The sequence below is a fragment of the Schistocerca americana genome, chromosome 2 (genome assembly GCF_021461395.2).
Source record: "Schistocerca americana isolate TAMUIC-IGC-003095 chromosome 2, iqSchAmer2.1, whole genome shotgun sequence".
Lineage (NCBI taxonomy): Eukaryota > Metazoa > Arthropoda > Insecta > Orthoptera > Acrididae > Schistocerca > Schistocerca americana.
In genome coordinates this window covers 896,881,523-896,890,296 of record NC_060120.1, presented here as the reverse complement: position 1 = coordinate 896,890,296, position 8,774 = coordinate 896,881,523, and positions in this window count along the sequence as shown.

Sequence of the window (8,774 nt, the reverse complement as noted above, 5' to 3'; positions counted from 1 at the left end):
GTCCAGAACTTTTCCCTTTGCACAAACACCCATTCTCTGTAAACTGTTTATACCAACATTTAATACACCACCTATCAGGAGGTTTAACACCATACTTCGTTCGAAATGCACGCTGAACAACTGTCGTCGATTCACTTCTGCCGTACTCAATAACACAAAAAGCTTTCTGTTGAGCGGTCGCCATCTTAGCATCAACTGACGCTGACGCCTAGTCAACAGCGCTTCAAGCGAACAAATGTACAACTAAATGAAACTTTATAGCTCCCTTAATTCGCCGACAGATAGTGCTTAGCTCTGCCTTTTGTCGTTGCAGAGTTTTAAATTCCTAAAGTTGTGGTATTCTACTTCAATTATTTACATATTTTTGTTATTGTTTCATATGGAGTCTGGATGGCTATCGACGATAGATACGCGATAACAAGTCAAAGTACACCCACTGATGAAAGAATAAGAAACGTTATCGCTGACCTCCAAAAACAGGCTACAGGGAAGCAGCATTAAGGCCGCCCGCTTTCATAGCTCTTTGTTACGAGCAGTGATGCGGTGCGTTGCGGTGCAGTCGTGCAGAAAAGTTATCCTCGTGATTCGATCAATATTTGAATAGAACGCTAGAGAACTGGATTGTAAAATGACGTAGCGCTCCCGCGTCGGAAGAAGGCACACGATTAGAATTTTAGAGTGAAACGTTTTAGTTGTAGCTCACAGTGCGTCGCGCTTTTTGGGAAACATGGTTGGGCGCCGGGTAAGAAACGAACAAACACAATACCGTTCATGTTCCTATAAATTACTGTTCTCGTACTAGTGCGTTCTTTATAAAATTCATTGTGGAACACTCATTCATTTGACGAGTAGCACTAAGGTGAAGAACAAAATCTGTTATTAAACTGGAATCGTGGGAGTATGGTTAGTTATAGAGTACCATTTAGATCAATGGACGTGTCTTTTGAACATAATTCGGCTGGTCATCTACATCATTATACTCACAGAAATGTGTTCAATATGCTTTCGCTATCGTTTCGCAGTTATTTGCGTCTGCTCGTAAAATCGACCTAAATTTTGCATATCTGTTGGATTACTTGCTTCTAATTTTAGTTCTGAATAAATTCAGGGGTTTCCCTCACGAGGATACAGTCTTTTGGGGGTGACAGTTTGTAACCCTGATCTAGAAGGGACAGAATTGAAATGATAAGTGAAAATGAGAAATTTCAAAGATGCCCGTGGTCTGCTGACGATAAAAATCCAGGTTAGTGCGTTTTTAAGATAGTTCTGTTTATCTGCGAAAACTGCACATGGTGATACGTTCACAACCGTTGTTTAGTGTGACACCCACGGCTTCTGTGTGGGCATGCAATCGTTACATGAAGCTCTGCCAACCGCAGTGACGGATACATATGGGGTCGCGCGCATTGCCACCCGCACCGCCCCCCGCCAGTCGGCCCGCACGCTGTTCGTTCGTTTCTTTCGTCAGTCGACTCGACTGAATCGAGTTATCGAGTAGTTGTAATCTCGTATGGAGCACGCGTGTCCGCGTCATCGTATTTTATACGTTTCTGTCTGGCACATAGATAGCTAACACATACATACGAGAAAAATCGCGGATATTATAGTGATCTCGATACGTTATTCTGTCTGGCATTTGTTCGAGAAATGTCGCAAATATTCTACTGTTTTCTTCTACAGAGAACCTTCGATACGTAGCGTTATCAATACGTATTAATCACCGCTTAGAAATCTAGTTTACGTTCAGAAGCAGAAATATTAAGACTGAAGAGTGGATAAGTAAAAAGTCTTAGTTGTAGCAAGTGCAAGTGTGAAGATTAGTTAAGAGTGAGAGTGATCAGTTGATTGTGAAGTATTAACAGCAGTAATTCAACGTCTTGTATAGGTGTGTAATCAGTTTACATAAAACTTTCTTAAACTTTGTATGTGACTTGATTATTTTTTGTTACGGTAAAAGTAAAGGTAGCTCAAGATATTGTAAGTAGGCTTTTTCGGTTTTTATGTTGGAAACGTCACGTAGCGCTCTGTATGAAAATCACTGGCTGTGCTGTGTGCAGTCTGTGGCTGGGTGGCATTGTTGCAATTTTGCCATTGTAGTGTTGGGCAGTTGGATGTGAACAGTGCGTAGTGTTGGGCAGTTGGATGTGAAAGGTGCGTAGCGTTGTGCAGCTGGAGGTGAGCCGCCAGCAATGGTGGATGTGGGGAGAGAAATGGCGGAGTTTTGAGAGCGGATGATCTGGACGTGTGTCCATCAGAAACAGTATATTTGTAAGAATGGATGTCATGAACTGCTATATATATTATGACTTTTGAACACTATTAAGGTAAATACATTGTTTGTTATCTATCAAAATCTTTCATTTGCTAACTATGCCTATCAGTAGTTAGTGCCTTCAGTAGTTAGAATCCTTTATTTAGCTGGCAGTATTGGCGCTCGCTGTGTTGCAGTAGTTCGAGTAACGAAGATTTTTATTAGGTAAGTGATTCGTGAAACGTATAGGTTATTGTCAGTCACGGTCATTCTTTTGTACGGATTATTGAAAGATTGCGTTGCGCTAAAATATTGTGTGTCAGTTTAGTGACCAGAATGTCCGCCCCAGTAGCTGAGTGGTCAGCGTGACGGATTGCCGTCCTCTGGGCCCGGGTTCGATTCCCGGCTGGGTCGGAGATTTTCTCCGCTCAGGGACTGGGTGTTGTGTTGTGTTCATCATCATTTCATCCCCATCCGGCGTGCAGGTCGCCCAATGTGGCGCCGAATGTAATAAGACCTGCGATATGGCGGCCGGGCTTGCCCCGCGAGGGGCCTCCCGGCCAATGACGCCAAACGCTCATTTCCATTTCCAGTGACCAGAATAAGTAAAGAGAGAAATGTCTGAGTACGTCCAATTTTGCTCAGCTGTTTGAAAATCAAATAACGTAAGAGGTTTATCAGCTCAGTAATTCATAAATTTTTCTAATGGGAGGTTTCAATATCTTCAGCGCCCCCTCCTTGAGGTTTTTCTGTATCCGCCACTGGTCAACCGTCACGCTGTTCGAACAATGTCATAGGCAGTGGACGGTCTTATTCAAACAGGAGTTCGACATGTGTCGATCAGGTGAACTAGCGAACCGCGAACTGTCAACCCTGTAAGGAAAGTCTGAAGCAGATGTTCACAAGGAACAAATGTAAATATGGCATGGCTCCATTATATTGTACTGGTGCCGCACGCGAGTACGAAAGTCAAACAGGCTACCTTCTAACAACATTGGCGTATACAGTTCAGAAACACAGCGTACAGTGAAGCGGGGAAGGAGCAAATACTGATCCATTAATCATTCACTGATTATGCCTGCCCACACGTTCACAGCCTACCTGCGTTACTGTCTGGGGTTTCTCAACGGCCCATACGTAACAACGCCGTCCATTGTGAATTCCGATGATGAAGATGTTGATGATGATGATGAAGATGATGATGAAGAAGAAGAAGATGATGATGATGATGTTTGGTTTGTGGGGCGCACAACTGTGTGGTCATCACCGACCGTACAAAGTCCAAATTTTAAAGCAGTCCATTTTTTTCGCAGTCCAATCTAGCCACTGTCACGAATGATAATGATGATGAAATGATGAAGACAACACAAACACCCAGTCCCGTGAATTCCGAGCCTGGTGGAACACGCTTTATCTGGGAAAAGATAACATGCTACAAACAGAGGATCAGCCTAACAGAAATGCAGCACCAAATGAGAAAGTTGTAGTTGCTGTTGTCATGATTTCCACGCAGTCCTGCGCGTGCCCTGCAACTACGTGGTTAATTAATTTATTCATTACAGCGTATAAAGAAATATTTAGACTGAGTCTTTCCAGGCTAAGGTTTACCTACTTGAAAATTATAAATTTTTCCTTCTCCATCGTGTGTGAAGTTGTCATCTTCATCAACATCAGCTTGCAAATGCACTACATGCACTCATGTTCAGAACAAAAAACCAGAACACTTGAACGACTAGAGTTAGGACGCTCATATTCACAGGACATTTAGATTAGTACGTTCTGCAGATACGATAAGCATTTCAGTCACTTCGGTTCAGCATGTGTCAAGTTTTTTACCAGGCACAGGGTCGCCCATGAGCCCGGATAACTTGTTCCATGCGTGACGACATCGCCGCTTATGATGGGTGAACGGCGTTCAGTGGTATAGCCATTCAAATTGCATTCACCCGGTTCCGAAGTTCGTCTATGGTGATTGGCACTGAGTCACAGCGCTTCACCCGTCGTTTCACCATATCACGCATACTTTCAATTGGCGACAAGTCTGGTGATCTGGCAGGCCATGGCAAAACGCTTGAATTCTGTGTCAACGAGAAGGCACGTGTTCGTGCAGCAACGCATACTTTCAATTGGCGACAAGTCTGGTGATCTGGCAGGCCATGGCAAAACGCTTGAATTCTGTGTCAACGAGAAGGCACGTGTTCGTGCAGCAACATGTGGTCGGGCATTATCTTGATGAAAAAGGGCATCTGGGGTGTGGTGCAGGAAAGGTATGGCTACAGGTCGCAGGATGTCATTCTCGTAGGTCACAGTGCCCTGGACACGCACCAACTGTGATTTGTGAGTGTGACCAATAGCACCCCACACCACAAGGCCTTGAGTTGGCGCTGTGTGTCTTGTGCAAATGCAGTCACTGTGATGCCGCTCCCCCTGTTTGTGGCGACCCATTCTGCGGCCATCATTTTCAAACAAAAGAGAAGCTGGATTCGTCCGATAACACTATCTGATGCCATTCCTCTCACCAGTCACTTCGTTCCAAATACCATTGTCGCCTAGCATGTTTCCGCACATTCGTCAAAGGTAGGCGGAGAAATGGACGACACGCACGTAACCCACGGCGCAATAAACGACGACGCACTGTCGTCCCTGTTACTTTACCACGTGTTACACTGTTCCACTGTTGCGCCAGAGCCGAGGAGGGCGCGGATCATCCTGCAATGCCATTCGGATGAGGTCGATTGGGGAGGGAAGAGAGTTGGGCGCTGCGACCTTGTGTTCTACGGTCTCCCGTGAACCATTCTGCACACACACGTTCCTGTGCCGAAACACTTCGTCCCACGCGAGTAGCAATTTACTGGGTGGGTGCATCACATTCTCTCATGTCAATAATGCGCCCTCTTTCAAACTCACTGATTTGACGGTACGGTTCGCGCACAAGACTGCGAGGCATCCTGGACGTCTGCTCAAGTCACACTGATCCATTACTTCGGCCTATAGCCACAACGAGGGCCGCTGGCACATTTTACCGGTAGGGTTTGTTGTGCCGTGATATCGATGTTGACCTCGAACCTGCGGGCGGACATAGTTCAAATGCTAATCTTTCTACAGAACATACTAATATGCATGTGCTGTGAATGTGAACCTCCTAGCACTATTCGTTCAAGGTGTTCTGTTGTTTTCGAACTGTGAGTGTATTTGTGCTTGAAGACCAGGCTATAGTACTTGCACATTAGCATATCTTGCGAATCAGAAATAAGTGTAGAAAAGAGGGAAAAAAATAATGCTACAAACAGGTGTTTAAATACTGTTTATGAGTGCTTGATACCCGCCGGGGTGGCCGAGCGGTTCTAGGCGCTACAGTCTGGAACCGCGCGACCGCTACGGTCGCAGGTTCGAATCCTGCCTCGGGCATGGATGTGTTTGATGTCCTTAGGTTAGTTAGGTTTAAGTAGTTCTAAGTTCTAGGGGACTGATGACCTTAGAAGTTAAGTCCCATAGTGCTCAGAGCCATTTGAACCAACCATTTGAGTGCTTGATAGCCCTTAGAGTTGTTTATAGATTCGTTTCACGGTATGGATGGCGGGAAGAATGACTTCTTCAATGCCTTTGTGCTTGTTCCAAATACCCTAATAAAGTCTTCTGCGGCCCTGCGTGACCGATACATGTGTGACGGAAGCATATTTCTACATTCTTTATTTGACACTGGTCCTTTGTAAATGAACTTTCGCGTGAGTGTTGCATCTGTCTTCAGGTGCCTGCCAAGTCACTATCTTTATCATTTATGCGACGCTCTCTTGTGGGTAAAAGGGACCAGTTGTTGTGTCCTTCTGTCTGCACATTCAGTGTCGCCTATCAGTTGTATTGTATCCCCCGGGCTGAGTTCTGCCACCTGTCGGTAGCGCTGTTCTTCTTCTGCTCGCATTGGCCCCTTTCCTATCACGTATGTGAGAGTTGCGCCGTGTGTGTATTTGTCAGTGACAGTTTCATCCAGCTCTAGCTTCTAAAAGGTTTACCTCCGATTCGAAAATCCCCACATAGATGTGCGTTAGCGACCTCGGCTACGGAGTCGGGTTCATCAGAATAGTGACTGCTACTGATGATGACAGACTTATTCCCCATTGTGCAAAGAAGAATATGGAATAAGGATGCACGTTCATTGCCATATGACCATAAATGTTTCTTTGCAATGTGTCAAATATACAGGGTTATTACAAATGATTGAAGCGATTTCACAGCTCTACAATAACTTTATTATTTGAGATATTTTCACAATGTCTTGCACACACATACAAAAACTCAAAAAGTTTTTTTAGGCATTCAGAAATGTTCGATAAGTGCCCCTTTACTGATTCGGCAGACATCAAGCCGATAATCAAGTTCCTCCCGCACTCGGCGCAGCATGTCCCCATCAATGAGTTCGAAAGCATCGTTGATGCGAGCTCGCAGTTCTGGCACGTTTCTTGGTAGAGGAGGTTTAAACACTGAATCTTTCACATAACCCCACAGAAAGAAATCGCATGGGGTTAAGTCGGGAGAGCGTGCAGGCCATGACATGAATTGCTGATCATGATCTCCACCACGACCGATCCATCGGTTTTCCAATCTGCTGTTTAAGAAATGCCGAACATCATGATGGAAGTGCGGTGGAGCACCATCCTGTTGAAAGATGAAGTCGGCGCTGACGGTCTTCAGTTGTGGCATGAGCCAATTTTCCAGCATGTCCAGATACACGTGTCCTGTAACGTTTTTTTTTTTTTTTTCGCAGAAGAAAAAGGGGCCGTAAACTTTAAACCGTGAGATTGCACAAAACACGTTAACTTTTGGTGAATTGCGAATTTGCTGCACGAATGCGTGAGGATTCTCTACCGCTCAGATTCGCACATTGTGTCTGTTCACTTCACCGTTAAGAAAAAATGTTGCTTCATCACTGAAAACAAGTTTCGCACTGAACGCATCCTCTTCCATGAGCTGTTGCAACCGCGCCGAAAATTCAAAGCGTTTGACTTTGTCATCGGGTGTCAGGGCTTGTAGCAATTGTAAACAGTAAGACTTCTGCTTTAGCCTTTTCCGTAAGATTTTCCAGACCGTCAGCTGTGGTACGTTTAGCTCCCTGCTTGCTTTATTCGTCGACTTCCGCGGGCTACGCGTGAAACTTGCCCGCACGCGTTCAACCGTTTCTTCGCTCACTGCAGGCCGACCCGTTGATTTCCCCTTACAGAGGCATCCAGAAGCTTTAAACTGCGCATACCATCGCCGAATGGAGTTAGCAGTTGGTGGATCTTTGTTGAAATTCGTCCCGAAGTGTCGTTGCACTGTTATGACTGACTGATGTGAGTGCATTTGAAGCACGACATACGCTCTCTCGGCTCCTGTCGCCATTTTGTCTCACTGCGCTCTCGAGCGCTCTGTCGGCAGAAACCTGAAGTGCGGCTTCAGCCGAACAAAACTTTATGAGTTTTTCTACGTATCTGTAGTGTGTCGTGACCATATGTCAATGAATGGAGCTACAGTGAATTTATGAAATCGCTTCAATCATTTGTAATAGCCCTGTACATTGACGGAAAAAAATCGCAACACCAGGAAGGAGTTTGCGACATACGCTAAAGTTGGTAGGCTTGTGTCTACATCTGAAACATGTTGTCTACTGAAATTTCACACCGGTCGCATGAGAGTGGCACTAGTAGCTTCCCTATGAGGGTGCAAATAAGGTTTGCTTTAAGTATGCACTGTAACGGTATTGAGCGTTAGTTACTTTTGACACTGAAAGTGGCGAGTTGATGTCAGTCAAGAATGCCTTTAAGGTGACAAAGATGCTGTTGTGAAGACATCATTGAGTTTGAACGAGGTCGTGTAATAGGGCTACAAGAAGCTGCATGATCCTTCTGCATACTGCAGAAAGATTTGACAGCAATGTAGCCACTGTACGTGACTGCTGGCAGTGGTGATCACGAGAATGTACGGTCGCAAGAAGACCGTGCTCCGGACGGCCACATGGCACTACCGAGAAGGAAGACCATCGTGTTCGGCCTATGGCTCTGTCGCATTTTACTGGATCTGCAGGAGCAACTTTAGGGGCAGTTGGCACAACGAACTGTTACAAATAGGTTCTTCAAGGACGGCTCCGAGCCCGACGCTCTGTTGCATGCATTCCACAAACTCCAAACCACGGCCATCTGCGACTTCAATGACGTCAAGCGAGAGGTCGTCGGAAGACCAGGCGGGGGTCTGTTGGGTTTTCTGATGAAAGCTGGTTCTGCCTTGGTGCCAGTGATGGCGATGTGTTCGTAAGAAGGAGGGTATTTGAGGGCCTGTAACCGACCTGTCTGCATGCTAGACACACTGGACCTACACCTGGAGTTATGGTCTCGGATGCAATTTCGTATGGTAGCAGGAGCCTTCTCGAAGTTTTGCGACTGAAAATCTGTACCTCAATCTGGTGATTCGACCTGTTATGCTGCCATTCATGAACAGCACTCCAGGGGATGTTTTCAAAAAATGGTTCAAATGGCTCTGAGCATTATGGGAC